Raw genomic sequence first — 19,070 nt, forward strand, 5'->3', positions numbered from 1 at the left:
TCTCATTCCATCCTGTGTTACCTTAAACTCCTTTTTTATTCTTTTTTTTATTTTTTTGGTCTCATTGGAAAACAGCTCAACACACAGGAACGTGTGAAGAAACTCAAAATACTGAAATAACTCTTGGGATAACCTTTTCATGCATTGATTTTATACTTTCAGAATGAAAAGTAATTTCCATCTGATCATTTTATTTGGTGGATGGGGTCCTCTTTATTTTCCCACTCCTCAAAAGAGTTCTGAAGAATGGACATGGGAAAGAGTTCAAAGCATTCAATGTCTCAGTCTGGCTTCCTATAACTAGGAAGAAGGGTTGGCTAACAGACCGTCCTAAATGGTTGTCTCAGATTGTCAGTGCCTCTTCCTATTCTGAAACTTTGTGTCAGTTCAAAATCAGTTCCAGAGCTGTCTGATCATATAGCAGAAGCTTGTTTTGAAAGGTGAATCACTTTGTTCAGAGTCTGCAAATGAAGCAAAGGTTAACATTTTTTTTTAAATGGTGCTTCTGCTCTCCAGAACTTGTGGGTGTTCTGCATTCTCATTGATGGAGATTCTTACCCACTTCCTGTCTTCTGAATTCAAGACAGACATAATTCTTCCACCCCAGAATTTCAGTATCTTTCACCTGCACCTTTCATGGTTATAATAATCTCCTATATGTAGAACTGGAAACATGTTAATATTTCATTATCAGAGCTTTCATAAATGTATGCATTTATACATATATACGAACACACACACATACACACACACACACACATCGACTTATACATATACTTACATACACACACATAGATACATAAACATACATATATTCTGGCTCTGCTGCTAGAAATGTTCCCCTAATAGCAACATCTCAGTTTTGTCAACTGTAATTGAAAGACAAATTGAGGCTGCCTTTGGCTGTCAACTTCCCCTGAGCTGTGGATAGCAACAAAATTGGAACGCAATAATATAATAGCTTATGGGACACCTACTTTGTATAGATATTTGAAGGATTACAAAAACTTGCAAATAGCACTCTGAAAACTAGATGTATATTGTGTAGATATTCAGTTATGATGGCTATGTAGAAGCACATTGATCCCCCTAAGGTAGATATGTCAAACTCAAGGCCTGTGGTCTAGAACCACCTGTGGGGCTGCCCCAGAGATAATAAGGGACTGGTGCCCACTGGCTGGGCCCTAGCCCACCCCAGCCCAGTGGGGCACCCCCTAGGGGCAGGGCTTTTCAACCTTATCACAGATTGTACCACTTTTAGGACATGACAATATTTGAGTACCACCAGTGCTTAGCAAGGTGTCAAAAACTTGATGACTAAAAAAAATGGAGGGGGGATTTTGGGTTTTAGTGATTAGATTCATTTGTTGTTATAGAAATGGCTAGTTTATAATATTATGGAAAAGTAAAATGTTGAGGTTCAATGTTATTGCTTCTTTCTACTGCAAAAAGAGAAAGTTTCTTCTTTTTCTCTTCTCCCCCTCACTTTCCCCCCCTTTTTCCTCCCCATTGTGTCCTACTATTTGCTTTTGTATTTTATTCTATAATCTAATAAAGTATTACAAATTGTAGGAAAAAAGGAAAAAAGTACCAGTTTTAATTTTTTTGGTGGCTGCTGAATCACTTTCCCTTTGCACTGACGAATGTATGATGAATTTATCCATGTTTATTAATATGCACCACTACCAGGTAGCTCAGGGGTCTTCAAACTTGGCACTTTTAAGACTTGTGGACTTCAACTCCCAGAATTCCTCAGCCCTCATGGCTGGATGATGAATTCTGTGAGTTGAAGTCCACAGGTCTTAAAGTTGCTAAGTTTATAGACCCCTGAGCTAGCTGGTCAGCCCTTCTTAGCTCTCTTTCCACAGTGTAGTAAGAATGCACCCTCCCCCAAACCCTTCCCTGTACCCTTAAAAACACAGGAATCAAGTGCAAATGTTGCAATCAAGACTGAAAGGCTCCACCAATTGTGAAAAACTTTAGCTTTAAAATTAAACCTGTTTACCTTCAAAGAAAACTTTCTAAAAGCCATAGACAGACTCAAGATAAGGGGGTAAAACTAATTACATTTGTGTAAAGGTATTAAACCTACAGAAGTCAACACTTTGAACTCATTGCTAGCCTAAAATATTCCAATAACCAAAGCACAGAAAGAAGCCTCTGAATTACAAAACATTGTAAAAACTGTACAAAAAATCCTTATGGTAACCCAATCAAGCTGCCAGCTGATTCAGAACTAAATAAACCCACCTCCTTTCTGACATGCTGGCTTTTCATTTCATCAGCACTGTTTGCATTCTTCTGGTTGGAGAAAATGAACCAGGGAACCTTTTCTTCCAGCCACAGCTGCTGCTTCTCTGTCTCTGTTTCCTCCCTGCCGGGTGACCTCTCCTCTTTCCTTGTTTTTTTCCCCTTTCCTGCCCAAACCACTTCCTTTTATAGCCTCTCCTCTGCCCCCCCCCACTTTTTTCTTCAGTTCACCTCCAGCTCCATGCTGCTTCTGGAAGCACCAATCAGCTGGAGCCAATCATCTGGAGCCCTGCCGTCTCCTGGAGCTTCTGCCAAGCTCAGACAGTCCTGCAGCTGCAGCTGCCTCTCCCTCAGGCTTGGCTTGCTTTGGCTCATTCCCCTCCCCTGCTACACTTGGCTAGCAGTCACGTACCACATGCCTGCAAGAGAGAGGAAGTATTGGTTACAAAAATTTGGAGATTTGTAATAATATGTATTTGCCTGAAATGGAACTATTGTAATCCAGACACCATGTTGCTTTTTAAAGATACTATTGTAATATTGGAAAACTTATTAAAAAAACAACACAAATAGAACCAGCAGCAGTCCACCAGCCCCTTGACCACCCATCAGCCAGCATATCCCTGGATTCTGCCACCCATGCAGTTTATGTGGGTCTGAGCACTGTGGCCACCAGCCCAGCCCTCTAAACAGCAGGCAGAGGCAGAGGTGTTGTCATGTTCTGACAGATGAAACTCTTCAAAAGAACTTCGAGGCATTGTTTACCTTAAAGAATCTTTTATTTGAGAAACATAGTATTGGCACTACATATTTGAAACCAAAAACTAAATTCCCCACGCCTGGGTACAATGTAACAAAGCACAATTCCCTCCTCCAATAAACAGTCATAAATCACATTCCCCAATTAGCTTGAAGCATGGGCTTTCTCCCCAGCTCTCCAGCCCAAGAACACTCTATCAACTCAGGGCCCAATGACCTTGGGTTCCCACGGCTGATTTATTATTGTTATGACTAGCTGGACTCTTATCCACATTCCCCCTCCCAGCATCAACTAACTCTAAAAGCAATAGAGGAAATTTTTTTATTTTTTTTTATTTTAATTCCATTTATATCCCGCCCTTCTCCGAAGACTCAGGGCGGCTTACAAGCTTAGCAGTAGCCTTCATTCTATGTATATGCCTGCTTATTAGGGCTTTCACACACACACACCCCAAGCGGCATTATTAAAAAGTCAGCTTAATTGCCCCCAACAATCTGGGTCCTCATTTTACCTACCTCGGAAGGATGGAAGGCTGAGTCAACCTTGAGCCTGGTGGGATGCGAACCTGCACTAATTGCAGGCAGCTGGTGTTACTTAAGGAGGCATTAGCCCACTGCTCCACCAATGGCTGCATTTCCATCTGTTGTAAAGCAAGAACACCCAATGGTATCTGTATTGACATGTGGGGGGGAGGCAGGTTATCTGGCCCACCCGATGCACTGGCCAGCCACTCCGTCCCAGCTGCAGCAGGCATGGGTAAGCAAAGACGGATGTTGAGGCCACAGCCTGCTTGGCCCCTGCTGTCCATCTTCGTCCTCCAGCTCCACTGCACACGCGGGACAAGTTCAGTAATTCTGGGGAAAGTAGAAAGTGAAGAAGCAGCAAGAATAGCAAGATGGATGTACTCAATTAGCGGCAATGGTACCCTATTGGAAAGGCTAAGTTGCAGGACTGGGGACAGGTATATTTATTGTTATTTGCTAATAGGCAGTATTTACCTGATAGCACATAATCAAAAAATTAAAAGTAAATGATATTAATGTAAACCAGATCTATTTTCCTTTTCCGCATCTTATCTCTTACCTTAAATTTTCTTTCCTTGGTACTTCCAACTCTTTTTTTGTGCTTTGCATAGTTTCTTCTTTGCATGATGGTAACATGTGTGCATGCAGACTCCAGTTCTGCTGGCATGCTTTCAGGATGTTTTGAAGTGGGGTTTGAGGAATTTTAAGTACCAAATGACAGCAAGAATAGAAATATATATATTGTTTATATTGGACTGTGTATATACTTTCTTACAAAGTAGTCTGCATTTGAAAATCATCCTGTATAATAGAATAATTCTATGATTAATATGCTGCTTCAAAAATGAGAAGGAGAAAAAGAAGCAGAAGAAGAGGAGGGGAAGGGGGGGAGGAGGAGCTAATAATTAAAAATAAGGACCAACCAGTTTCATTCCTAACCAAGGATGTACTTCCTTGCCATGTCATGACTTCTGAGCCTTTTTCTGTGATTTCATGGATAATATTTGCCATGATACATTGACATGATTCTTCCCTATCACCATTAAATGTACATCCCACAACCTATTGTTTTTTTAATAGCAGCCATTTTAAACAAGGTAGCATTCCAAGATATATGTGAAGTACACCATGAGGTATTGAAATCTGCTTACTATATAAAGAACCAAGCCTCGGGCTATTACAGTAGATGAGGACATGAAGCAGCAAGGTTTCAAATCACAGCTCCCTTTATTATATGCATACCAGTACTTTCATCCGCATGAACCAAGAAGACTACTCCATCTTCCCATCACAATGGTCTCCAGAACAGTTGGGCTTCAGTCATATTATCCCCAGCCAACTGTTGTCCAGAATGTTCTCATTCCTCTAACCTACTCTTGGGAGAAAGAGAGATAAAATGAAGTAGTTTTATTAACAAGATACATGAGGTTCTTCACATGAGGCAGCATCATGTATAAAAAAATGTCTTTCTGTAGCATCACTGTGTAATTGATTGCTTTATCTACCATGTTTTTGCCCACAGAATTATGCTGTCCAACAGGTACACATTTCTGCTTTAAACAAAGAATGTTTATTATTTGCAGGTAAAACATCTGTCTCTATCCTACACTGGCAAATATTTCTCCCATTTCTCCCTCCCTCTAAAAACTTAAAGGATCTAAGCAAATTTTGCAATAGAATATTTGTAGTAATTTTGAATTACAGAATTCTGGAGGTTTTGGAAAGAAAATGTGTGTAGCATACATGTACAAATTACGCACTTTTGTCTCACACTCAAGCTGCTAGCATGGAGCGTTATGAAATATACAAATCTTTAGAGTTGTACTTATGGAACTTTTTGGTTAAACAGAATATTTTCCCCCTTAAGAGAAAACACAGTGAAAGAGCCAGTTATGTCTAATGGTTACAACACCAGGCTAGAAATCAGGAAACCGTGAGTTCTCATCCCACTTAGATATGAAAACCAATCACTCTCTCTCAGCCCAACCAACTTCACAGTATTGTTGTTGTGAGGAAAATAGGAAGAGGAAAGAGTATGAGGTATCAATAGAGGAGAATATTTGAAGCTCAGAGTTGAAATGACAGGTGCTTGTTGCTCTCTGACCTTTGTTGTTTTCTTGCAGATATTTCATTATATCTAAAGAAGGGCACTTATGATATTACATAGTTTAAATAATGAAATGTCTTCAAGCAAGCAACCAAGCTGACATAGCACCAAGACTCCCTTAGTATTAGGTATGTTCTCTGCCTTGAGTTATTTATAAAAATATAAAATAAATGCGGGGTATAAATCAGTTATAACAGGTTATGCTAGTTTTTCAAAAGAACCAATTATTCAGGCTCTTCACCATTGGTAGTTTGAAATCGTTTAATTGGTTTTAGTGCATTCGAGGAGGAATTGCAAAGCTCTTTCAGCTAAACATTTGGTAAACTTTAATCCTGCCTTGGTGGAGCAGTGGGCTAATGCCTCCTTAAGTAACACCAGCTGCCTGCAATTAGTGCAGGTTCGCATCCCACCAGGCTCAAGGTTGACTCAGCCTTCCATCCTTCCGAGGTAGGTAAAATGAGGACCCAGATTGTTGGGGGCAGTTAAGCTGACTTTGTAATAATGCCGCTTGGGGTGTGTGTGTGAAAGCCCTAACAAGCAGGCATATACATAGAATGAAGGCTACTGCTAAGCTTGTAAGCCGCCCTGAGTCTTCGGAGAAGGGCGGGATATAAATGGAATTAAAATAAATATAAATATAAATATAAATATACATAAATACATAAATGAAAGGCAATTAACAGCACTTTTGCAAAGGTTGGAAGTACTGGAAATTAAGATAACATGAAAGTGCTTTACTATTTTGTTCAATGCAGAAAATTAATCTTTCTTAAAGCTGACAAATTATTATTATTTTTATTCCGGCATTGCCTGGTTTCCTCTCACATTGCTTTCCAGCTTTGTTGGTTGAGAATCTTTGTATTTAACTTTATAGCTTCTTGTAAAGATCAGACATGGTCAGCAAAGTGAAAATAATGGCTCTTTGATTGAGATTGATTAATTTCTTGTCATTTTTATATCCTTATGGTTTTATATGGGACTGTAGTTGTTATTATCATCATCATCATTGTTATGACTGGCTTTAATTTCACTGTGGAAGTTTAAAATTTATTTATATTGCCTGTAGGCTGCCAAGACTGATTTGCCTGCAGTGGGGTAGAAGTCAAATAAAATAAAATGTACTGTTAACTAAAGGTTGACAACAAAGTCCACATGCCCAGTGAAGCTATCATAATGAACTATGTGTGGTATATATTAAAGGGTTTATCTGGAAGCAGCCTGTAATTGTTTTATTCACTTATTAAAATCTTTAATCATTGACTTTTAAAATTATTCATGTAAACATCTTGTCATTCTTAATGAGGATAAGAAAGCAAAACGAAAATGCACATAGGGGAAATGAGCAATCGCTGTAAATATTTGCATTTCTGATGGAAGTGTGTTAAACAAGCAGAAACACACCAAATGGAAGATGAAAAAGTATTCAGTTGACCTTTCCCAACTGCACTGGATCTAATAATGTCTTCTAGTGTGCATTTAAAGCTGCAATAATTTCCCTCTTGCATGGGCACGCTGTAATGTGTGCCTATGTAAATGCAAAGATTGGCCACTTGTTTATGTTTTTGATGAGTTTGTATAATAAAAATACAGCTAACTTTGAAAATGAAGCAAAAATATAAACTATCAAGGGTTACAAAAGATATCTCCAGTACTACTCCAGCTGTCTTTAAGAAATACACAAAGAAATAATAATTTGTGGTAGAATTCATTTGTTATAACATCACCCTGAGATTTAGGTTTTGATTCTATTTATTTATTAAATTTCTTTGGCTGCCCATTTCAACTGCATGACTTTGGGCAGCTAACAATGAAAAACAAAATAAAGCAATAAGCTAAAACTATTAAAAGAATGATGTATATAGTCCAGAAGGAGTGGTGTTTTTTTTTTCAGGAGAAGGTATTTGAATATAATCTTGCCCTAACTCAACCTTTGCACACTGTACTATGCCATTAATTTGTACTTCTTGATAATCGTGATATAATTATTTATGGTTTTAATATTATATCATGTTATTTCACTCATTCTCTTCAAGAGCAAAGGTTAATAAGATCAAAACTAAACTGGCTCCTTGAGAAAGACAGGAGAAGTATGGGACTCTTTAGAGCAGGGGTGTCAAACTCAATTTCATTGAGGGCCACATCAGCATTGTGGTTGCCCTCAGGGGGCCAGGTGGGTGTGGCCTGGGTGGGTGTGGCCTACTGTGTGGGCATGGCTAGAGTGCGTGTGGCCTACTGGGTGGGCGTGGCCAGCTCTACATCGTTCGCATCAAGGGTGCCTATGGGGGCCTGGGCAGGAGTGGGACAGATCTGAGGGTCTCTGGCAGAAGGAGGGTCTCTGGGCCAGGGCCAAGGCAGTGGGGGCCGTTCCCTCACTGTTTCCAGGATGGCTTCGCGGGCCGCATGAAGCCACTTTGCGGGCCGGATCTGGCCCCCGGGCCTTGTGTTTGACATGTCTGCTTTAGAGAAATCAAGGTAAGCATTGTCATCATCATCATCATCACCATCACCATCATCTCTTAAAAACAATCTTTAAAGAAGAATACTAAGAACAGCCTAAGGAAAGTTGCTGATTATAAATGGGAAAATAAAAGCTGAACCCCATGGGAGGAGGCAGGATTGTAAGGGCTTGCTTGAGCCTTGAACTTAGCAGCAGGTGACCATTTTTTTCTCTGACCAAAGCGTATTGCCTCAGGGAGAAAGCTGGAACTGAGGGCTACAGAGGGACTTTGAAATTAGCACTAGACTCTCATGAAGTTCACCTCTGCTCTAAAAGCTTAGATCAGGGTGCACATTTTTTTCCATTCAACTTATTTATTTATTTAAAACATTTATATAGCTGCCCATCTTAATCCTCAAACTCTGGGCAGCTCCCAGTCAAGAATTTAAAGCAGCATAAAATCAGTATGAGTATTAAAATCATAAACCATAGAAAGAAAAAAAACTGGTGCCAAGTCAAGATTCCAACATGCTGTCACCTCATCCTACCTCAGTCCTTATAGGAAGAGGAAGGTCTTCAGAACATTTCAGAAGACTAGGAGGATAGAGGCTTGCTGAAAGAGTGCTCAGAATGAAGAATTAATTAATTAGAGTTAATATGATTGCTTCCCACTTATCTATATAATAATAATGTTCTCTTTTTGTCACAGATACAACTATGATTTGGTAATAATTTTTGGGAGTCCCCAGGGATTATATATATGTCTTTTTAGAGGTCTCATGCTGGCTTGGATTTCAGGTTCCACATAATTCTGACCAAAGGATTCTGAAATTCTGAAGTGATTCACTCCACAAATGGGATAAGGTGCATAATGATTAGCCACCAGGAATCCTGGAATTTTGATTGAAAATTGGGAGAGATGGAACCTCTGGAGCAGACATGTCAAACACAAGGCCCAGGGGCCAGATCCGGTGCACGAAGTTGTTTCATGTGGCCTGCAAAGCCATCCTGAAAACAGTGAAGGAACGGCCCCCGCTGCCTTGGCTCTGGCCCATGCTGGCCAGGAGTCAATGTACAATTTTGTGGTGGTTATCTATGCTGAAATACATTCAGTCTTAGCTCCACAAGGCCATCTGGAAACAGCGAGGGACTGGCCCCTGCCGCTTCGGCACTGTCCCCTGGGTGCATGCTGGGGTGGTATCACCCTTTGTGAGGAATGAAGAAATGCACCATTACCTGGAATGGCCAGCACATGGCCCTGCCTACTTGGGGCAGGCTAGGGGCTGGGCAGCGTTGTGCTTCTCTTCAGATTCGTACCACCCGGCTCAGCCTCTCGGCACTGTGAGGAGAGTGCCCTGTTGCCTGCCAAAACCAGGCAGGCTGGGGGCTGGGCAGCATTGCGCAGGTAACATCAACTCTCATGCTGCTCATGGCATCCCCTCCCCCAGAGCCCACCAAGCCGGATATGTGAAGTAGGTGAGGGCCATGTGCTGGCCACTTCCAGGTGATGGTGCATTTCTTCATTCCTCACGAAGGATGACACTTCCCCAGCTGCGTTTCTTGCCTGTTTTTCTTCCTCCCTCATCTCAAATATTCCCCACCACTCTGTTGGAAGGAAGGAAGGAAGGAAGGAAGGAAGGAAGGAAGGAAGGAAGGAAGGAAGGAAGGAAGGAAGGAAGGAGAGGGAGCTTCTGAGGGAAGTCCTTCCTTATTTCTGCCCTGCTGCCTTTTCATCATCTCCTTGCCCCCTCCTCCTGGCCTATCCTGGGTGTGTGTGTCTCCTATCCTATTGCTAAGGAAGCTTTGGATACAAAGCCAGATCTCCTCACATGGAGAGGGAGTGGGCCTCTCTCTTGATATTGCCCTCATACCCATCATGAGCAACCTGGCTAAGGATAGCAAGCACAGCAGCAGCAGCCTTGAGGAGAAGGTAAGTGCAGCTGGGCGCCCCCTTGGGGAAGTGGAGGTGGGCTTAGTGCTATGGGTGCTTGATGGCTGGGCTGGGCATTTGACCTTCACACCACCATCCACCCCACCCCCCCGCATGACCTGAGAGGAACAGTGAGGTTCCTCCAGTGGCCCATGCCTTGGCACTTGCCCTAGTCCCATCTCCTTCTGCCAGAGACCCTCAGATCTGTCCCACTCCTGCCCAGGCCCCATAGGCACCCTTGACGTGAATGATGTAGAGCTAGCCATGCCCACCCAGTAGGCCATACATACTCTAGCCACGCCCACCCAGTACACCATGCCCACCCTGGCCACACCCACCCAGCCCCCTGAGGGCAACCACAATGCTGATGAATGAAATTGAGTTTGATACCCCTGCTCTGGAGGATAGAGAAATATTTTTTCTCTGATTCTTATTCAGTATGAATCAGGGTTTGCTTTAGACATATTTCCAAGTAGGTGAGAATAGAACACAGAATATTTTGTTGCAAATGCTACTTGGTACTGGATTTTTTTTCTTCATGTTGTTTTTAATTAAGATAACAGAATAACAGAGTTGGAAGGGACCTTGGAGGTCTTCTAGTCCAACCCGCTGCTCAGGCAGAAAACACTATACCATTTCAGGCAAATGGTTGTCCAATCTCTTCTTAAAAACTTCCAGTGTTGGAACATTCACTACTTCTGGAGGCACGTTGTTCCACTGATTAATTGTTCTAACTGTAGGAAGTTTCTCCTTAGTTCTAGGCTGCTTCTCTCCTTGATTAGTTTCCATCCGTTGCTCCTTATCGTGCCTTCAGGTGCTTTGGAGAATAGCTGGACTCCCTCTTCTTTGTGGCTACCTCTGAGATATTGGAACACTGCTATCATGTCATCCTTAGTCCTTCTTTTCAATCTATTGATGTATCTTTGAATGAATGATTGCTTCTTATACATTTTTGCAAAGTATATGTCTTTTGTTTGATTTAGCCGTGCTGCGGTATATGTACAATCCATCGTAAATCATATGTCTGAATGTGGCTTTTGGAAATTATTTCTCATTCAAAAAGGCTAAGGAATTAAAATTTAAGAGGAGATAGGAATGTTATTCCATATGCAACCATTGCTCATTGGCAGTGGATGAGTAACACCTCCTAGGAGTTTTTCCCTCCAGTCTAATGATGTGTGGGATGGTAATTTTGATAACTTTGTGGTTCACAAGGAGAGCTGCATTAAAATATATTTTATGTCCAAGAATCAGCAAGCAAAAAAGACAAGATTAACCATCTCTACATAATAATCCAATCAGAACTACACTGTGATAACAGTGTTATTAGAGGAACCCACAAAGTTAGACCAAGGAAGAGGATTACAAAAAGAAAGATAAAGTTGTTTTAAATAATGTCAAAATGCTTCACTGTAGGTACGATCTAAGAGATATATTTCAAGGAGTGAAGACTGAGATCAACCAGCAGAGAAATATAACCATTTTAAAACCAATGAATAGCCTTATATCAGCTTTCACCCCACTGTAAAGATTCGATTACGATTGGCTTCGCACATTGCAAGAAGGCATATTGTGGCTTGACAGATTTTTCGCTTGGTGAAGGGCACTGCTATTTCTGTGGTTATTGTTAACCTAAAAACCCACATTTAGCACTCACTAAAAAGTAAGTGGAACCACTGCAAAGATGGCAGGATAGAGGAAAAATACCCATCATTTGGTGCACATGCATACCTGGCAACGCTTTCAGATTGGCTCAACCTGCCGGAAAAAGACAACCCTGGAAAACCCTGTTTTGCTTTTCACCTACCGCAGAAAGGAGTAATCCACTAGAAAGGACGTCTCTGCAGGCGCATTGATACTTCCAGTTAGTTGTGAAGGAGAGGGAGAGGAAAGAAGAGCATTCTGCAACTGGCTAGAGATGCTGCACTCAATGTAGATGCCTGGGGAAGATGGGAAGGAAGTGGCCAAAGCATATTTCAGGAATTGCTGTTCATAAGCAGATGGAAGGTGCAGTGTTAAGTGTGGGTAAAGACCTTTGCCACAGCCCAACTGAAATCAATGAAACTTTTTGTTGTTAGCTGCGAAGTCGTGTCCGACCCATTGCGACCCTATGGACAACGTTCCTCCAGGCCTTCCTGTCCTCTACCATCTTCTGGAGTCCATTCATTTAATCATCATGCTTTTACTTTTAGCAATAAACATTAAAACTGCACTTCTTTCTATTCCATTTTTAAGAATATTATTAGCCGTTTGGTTAAGTGTGCTTCTTTACTGTATTTATTTTACTATATTTATTTTCAGAAACTGAGAATTCTTAGAAATTCCACAAATTGATAATGTATTTGGTCTAATGGTTAAGGCACTAGAAGACTGAGTTCTAATCCAGCCTTAGCCATGAAAGCCAAGTGGGTGACTTTGGGCACAATGTCAGGCTCAGGCTTGGTTAATTCTAGTCACAACCAAATCTTTCAACATCCCATACTTATGGAAAAATGCTAGGAAGAAGATTTATTTTCACTAACTTAAGTGCTTTAGTCAAAAGTCTTTCACATCCTTAACATAAAATGCTTAAATCAGAAAATGTCTTGCCCAAAAAGTAGTTTCCCTTCAAAGTCTGATGGTTGTGTACGTACCCAATACAAAAATATTGTGAAACCCAGGTTATCTCAGAAGGAAAACATTTTTGCCTGTTGTAAAATGTGTGCTTATAAATTCTTAATATCCTATTGTGAGATTTATGATGGAAAGAGATATATAGCTGTCAAACCAAGGAGCAACATGGAAAACCAAGAGTTTAAAATCCTCATCTGGTGAGCTCTTGATTCAATTCATACAATCTAGTAACAGGGAGAGGAATGGGGGGAAAAGTGTGATTTATGTATAATGCGAAAACCAAAACTTTATATCTGATCCTGACATTCCTGGTGTAGCCATGTGTAACCAATTTAGTATTTTTAACTTGTACCTAACATTTCTCTATTACTTCTGAATCTCATTTGCTAGCTTTGATTCTAACAAATTTTTATGAATAGTGATAAAAAGATTGCCTCCTGGAGGTTTCTAATTTTTTTAAAAAAAACCTGAATCCAGAATGCAAATAAATTTAAACATGGCTTGCTAGACCATACAAAAGCACACTTAAATGGTTCCATTTCTCTGTCATGCCCTATTTGTAAACATGAACTAGTCAAACAGGGTAAATTCTTCACTTCTTTGTAAATCAAGAAGCTTTAAATATTTTTCAGCAAGTACATTAAGGAAGAGCTGCAAAGCTTTCACTTTAAAGTCATATATCTGTGTATTTTCACTTCTGCTGTATATTCAGGAACATGATTTAATTAATTGAATGTTACAACTTTTATGCTAGTTTTCTGGCTCATGCTTTTCAAAAGTAACTATGAGGAAGTTATTATCAGCAGGAAACAGATGCATCTATCCTTTTCCTCTGTCAAAATATTCTGTGGCAGAATAATAATTAATCTCTACCTTGTCATTGCAATCACTAATGTTTATACTTTTGCTGGTCTGAACTAGCATATTGTTGAGATTTGTGCTCTCCAGAAAAATTGGACCATAGTTTTTAGAATTTCAAGCCAAAAATTGAATTTGGGAAATTGTAATCCTAATATATTTGAATTTTGAGCAAAAGCTATCTTGAAAAACTAGCTATTTCTGCAGCTTCATAAATGGATGATCTTTAATATTGGATATTAATAATATCATCTACAACTATAACATATTGCCTGTCTATGCACAACACACAAAAATGGGTCTGGGTGATTGTGGATCAGAATATTGTTAAAAATAATATTGTTAATATGTATGAATCAGGCTACTATGGTAAATTTTAATATGGTTTAATTATTTTGGCACAGCATGACCTATGAACTTATGAGGTGTGTTTTATTGGACTGGAATTAAGATTTAGCAAACCACATCAACAAAGCCAAGGTGTCCATTCACAGAGGGTTTTTTGCCAGAGAATAAACACGTTATGGGATAGCTGCAGTCTTTGGGGTTGTTTTTCAGAACTTCTGGCTCTGCAGAAGAGTTAAAAGAAGGGATGTTTGTAAGAATACACTTAGGGAATGAGGTTAATTCAAATTTGGTTAAGTGGGGCAGGGGTGTACATACATATGGGTGTAGCAGGGGTAAGATGAGCTGAAGAGACAGTACTGGAAGATGACTGGGGGAAGAGTGAATGAGAGGGCAGAGAGGAGGGGAGGCTTTGTTGAGGCCGAGGTTGGGGAGAATAAGCCTGGGAGAGAAGACAATAGGGAGGAATGGGAGAAGCTTTTGTGGGGTAAGCCTGAGGAAGAGAAGGGGATAGGATAGGAGAGGCTTCTATGTGGCAAGTCTGAGGGGGCAGCCTCCTAAATACTTTCCCTGCACCATGTGGCCTGCCTGGTAAGAGATACTGACCATCATGCCATCATGTGCCCTGTCTGCTGAGAGAGACTGACCACCACCCCATCACATTCCAGCTTGATGTCAAGTTTCCGACGTATGGGCTTTTCAAGTGACTCTGAGGCATTATTTACCTTAAAAGTCCTTTATTAGCCTAATACACCGGCAAATGCTTGCTCGAAGGAAGCTGGAATCTGAAATCTCCACCCCTTGCACAATATATTAAAACACAATTCTCCACCTTTCTAATTTTGTCATTAATCATATTCTCCAATTAATTTAAAGAATCAGTTTCCCTTCCGTTAGAAAACCCACCAAGGTCTTATCTTCTTTAGTTAGAGATGGCCTTGAAGGTGCAATCCTACTTGTCCCCCCTCCCAACCTTAAACTAAATCTCTTAAAGCAATACACGTTTAACATATGAAATGTCTACTACTTCATCTCTTGTCAAGCAACAACAGTCGATGTTAGCAGCGTTGACATCTTGTCTGCTGAGAGAGACTGACCACCACCTCATCACATGTTCCAGCCAAGCAGAGGTGTCTAAGTGAGGGACCACTGTGGACTGGCAGCCATACCAAGAGGACCAGGAGAATCCAGACTCCAGTGGCCCTTTCGGGGGTAGCACTACATGTGAAAAAGTCAAAATGGCAGCCACAATGGTGAAATGGAAGCTCTGTCAGTTTTCATATGCAAAACACATATAATACACATATAAATGGGTAGAGTTTTGATCACACCATTATAGCTGTCTTTTTTTTACCATGTCCTACAGATAACACCCCCCTCCCTCCTGAAAGAGGGTATTAGTAAAACATTAAAAAGGCCCACTGGCATAGTTTAGGTAGAATAGAGGTAGAGATAGAGTTAGTGTAGAGAAATACCAGAAAACAAGTTCCAAGTTCATTTAAGTCAATTGCTAAATGAGGTTTTTCCTTTCTCACCTTTCCTCTAAACCCCCCCCCCCCCATATATTGCAGACTGACCTATCTGGCCCTAGTGTTTAAGAAAATGGAAGGCAAATTCATTTTCACATAATCATAAACTTATATTCTGGAGTTTTGCATTTCTGTGTTCAGAAAGAAGAAAACCTGGAATCTAATCAAGCATAAACATCAAAGATTCCTATATTCTCCAGCTGAGCAAAATGCACCTTGAGGAGGTTAACATGATATCTTTTATTGAATCAACTTTTCTTAGTGGAACTGCTGCACAGCTCTTCCCCAGGCAATAAAAAAATAGGTTAAGAAAAGGAAATGTTTTTGTGCTCATGTGGAACTGAACAGAATGGGTGCTACTGAATCTGCATATCAGATGATTCTGAAACCAAGGAAGTATATCTTGGAATTCATTCCATTTCATTTCAGGAGTAACCTCTGTCAATAACCAAAATCTACCTGTCAACGCTGCTAACATCGGATGTTCTTGCTTTTACAACAGATGGAAATGTAGCCATCTTTTCTCTTTCACTTTTAGAGTTAGATGATGCTGTGAGGGGGGATATGGATGACAGTCCAGTTAGTCATAACAATAATAACTCAGCCATGGGAATCAAGGCTATTGTACTGAGAGCTGATAAAGATTTGGTGGGCTGGAGAGCTGGGGAGATAGCCCGCTCTTCAAGCTAATTGGGGAATGTGATTTATGACTGTTAATTGGATGAGGGAATTGTGCTTTGGTACTTTGTGCCCAGAGGAGGGGTATTCAGATTTTGGCTTTAACTATGTAGTGCCAATACTATGCTTCTCGAAAATGCCTTGAAGTTCTTTTAAAGAGTTTCATCTGTTGGAACCATGACACTACATTTACCAAGGTAGGAATTTTCATTCCTTGGAATGGGAATCCAGAAGTATCCATGATGTTCATACCTGGACCTTCAAAAATGAAGCAGTTAGGTGAACTTGTCTTTGGATGCTATTGGTCAAATTAGTGGTGAGTTGAGAAGAAACTCCAAATGATGAGGACAGGTTAAAATGCCCAGAAAGTGCAATGATTTGAAGAAAGATTGCATTCTTTAAAATCATTGTTTTTGCCTCTGGACAAAATTGCTGATATGGAGGATTGGTTGGTTTGGTTTTCAGATCAGTTTGTAGAGAAACAAGGAGCTAGACTACTCCAACTCCTTAATTTGCTTTGTCCATTATTTAATCATTATTAATTTTAATTTTAACCAATTCTTTTCCTAAGGAGCTCAGAGCAAATGTAGCTGTATTCTGCCTAGTTCCTCTCTCACAACACTGTATTGTGAGAATATTTAGACCAGGGAAAGGAGAGTATTTTTCTTTTTTAAAAAAAATGTAAGGACACTTTTGGAATTCTAGAAGTACGTAGTAGGAACACTCACACAATGATTGGCAAAGGACACTTTTCAGTTCACAAAATGGCTAGCAAAGTGGGTAAAAGCTAATATGAGTTAAATTTTAACAGTTAGCAAGTATGATTTCTGAATTACATAGTGACGGACAATAGCCATAGGCATCTAAAAATGCATATTTTAACATTTACATTTAGCTTTTTAAAATCCCTTTATGTGGCACAGGAGCAGGTGTCCTCTGATGATGAAATTGCTTTATTTATTAGTCCTGCACAAGGCAGCTTGAATTTGCTTCAACTGGGTGCTTCATGTCACAGAAGTAATGGGATTCTTCCTAGTAAAGTCAAATGACAACATGATCTGCCTTGACAAAGCACTTTGCATTGCCTCAAAACTCAACCATGAATTGGTATTGCAGGAGGAAGCCTCAGAAGTGAGATCAAACAAAGCAAAGAAGCCACTTCAGCCCTTGAAGGAAGAGAGGAGAGAGAGACATGAATTTCCTCATAACACATTTTGAAGCATGTTCCACTTGAAGGATCATTGAAGCAAAGCACTCCTTTGAAACTTTGCACACTTCAGATATTGATGTCCCCATAAACACTAAGTGTTATTTTCTGGTATATGTACCAGTGATCCTGTGCTTCATGGTTCAACTTTCTGATGAATGTTGCAGTCTGCTCATGCTCACTAGCCAGCTCATGTAGAATGCATTATAATATTCTCAACCATGCACTCTATGCAAAGTACTGTTTCTTTTTCTGCAGTAATGAATCCTGAACTGATGCTATCAAGAGGCTTTTGGATAGGAATAGTAGGGCTGGGATACATACTTCTTTAGAAAAGTAAAGCAGAGATGAACTGGGGATGTGCACTTTTTGATGTGCTTGTTACATGCAGGTTAGCAGGGATAATTCGTCTGCTGTGAAAGCTATGAGCAATGCTCTCCATAGCTCTGTGCATCCCATTTAGTCCTATTAACTATTTGTGAACAAATCTTGGTCTATGTTCAGAAATGATGGTATTCACATGGAATGTATACAGAGGTTGGGCAGAGAGCAGGGCATATGAAAAAGGAGTTGGCAAGCATGGACAGACATGTGGTTCTTATCTATTTGGCTTCCATATGTGGGTTGAAGATATGATCTTTTTTTATTTCTATTTCTACTGTCCACTCATTTCTCATCATCTGTTCCTGTGCAAGCAAAGATGAAGCATCACAATGAAAATGACTAGAATACTTGACATGGTTTGTATTTTGTCCCAGGTCTGGTTTTGTATTATGCAGAAGAAACGTACTTCCACCTCTGCTTGCTGGCATCTGCTATACATGATGGAATTTTTATCTTCTAGTAGCACATTCTTATTCTCTTCTCCCCATCCTCTACCTTGCCAGTATTCTTCAGTGTTTGCTCTCAATGGAATCTGCAAGTTATACAAATAAAAGAAAACAAGGTATTTTATTATTGGTTGTCAGAGCTGAGACGATTGCTTTGTTGGGAAGCAAAGGTGAGGTCAAGATAGAATTGCAATTTAGCCACTGGATCTAATTTTCAAGAAAATTATAGAAGAACAATGTGGACAGGTATACCATTAAACCACAACAGAGGCTAGACAAAAATAAACATGACACATTTGGACTGTAAGGATGTCATGTTACACAACTCAATGTCTAGGATTGTTACACATCTCAATCTTAGAATTAATTAATTAAATCTACCTTGTTTCTTGGAAATAGGTGGATATAAATTATTGCATAACTAAGGAAGCAAACTGATCAAAAAGCACTTTGTATTATAGACTTGCATTTTGTCTGAAGGTAAACCCATGCATGTAACTACAAGAACTGTAAATTAGAGATTTTTCCAAAGTGTGTGTTCAAGATTGCAGTGTTTGTCTTCCACACTGCATTCTTGGGGAAAGTTAATGCTGTTTGCTGTTCTAAATGGAACATTGCATTTTCTTTGAAAAATGCACATTAGGGTCTTTGCTTGTTGTATTGTTGTTTCTGAGATATATAATATCTCCACACTACAAGACAAATCTCTCTTCACGGAGCATATTTTTTCTCATTATTTTGATAGGTAGTTGGCTGCCATTGTGTCAAGCCAGACTGTAATTTTCAAGATGACTCCTGCTCCCTTTTTGATGCTCACAATTAGTCTTCTATCATCACAAAGTAAACTGTTACTACACTAAGTATATATTTATTTGTTTGCATGAAAATCCATCCAGAGGTTACAAACTGGAATGCACAAGTGGTCTAGTTTCTCTTTATTTCTTAGATTTATATCTGCCTACCTTCCAGGAATTCAATGAGGCATTTCTTTCTCCAGTGTTA

This window comes from Vipera ursinii (assembly GCF_947247035.1).
Source record: "Vipera ursinii genome assembly, chromosome: 6".
Classification (NCBI taxonomy): domain Eukaryota; kingdom Metazoa; phylum Chordata; class Lepidosauria; order Squamata; family Viperidae; genus Vipera; species Vipera ursinii.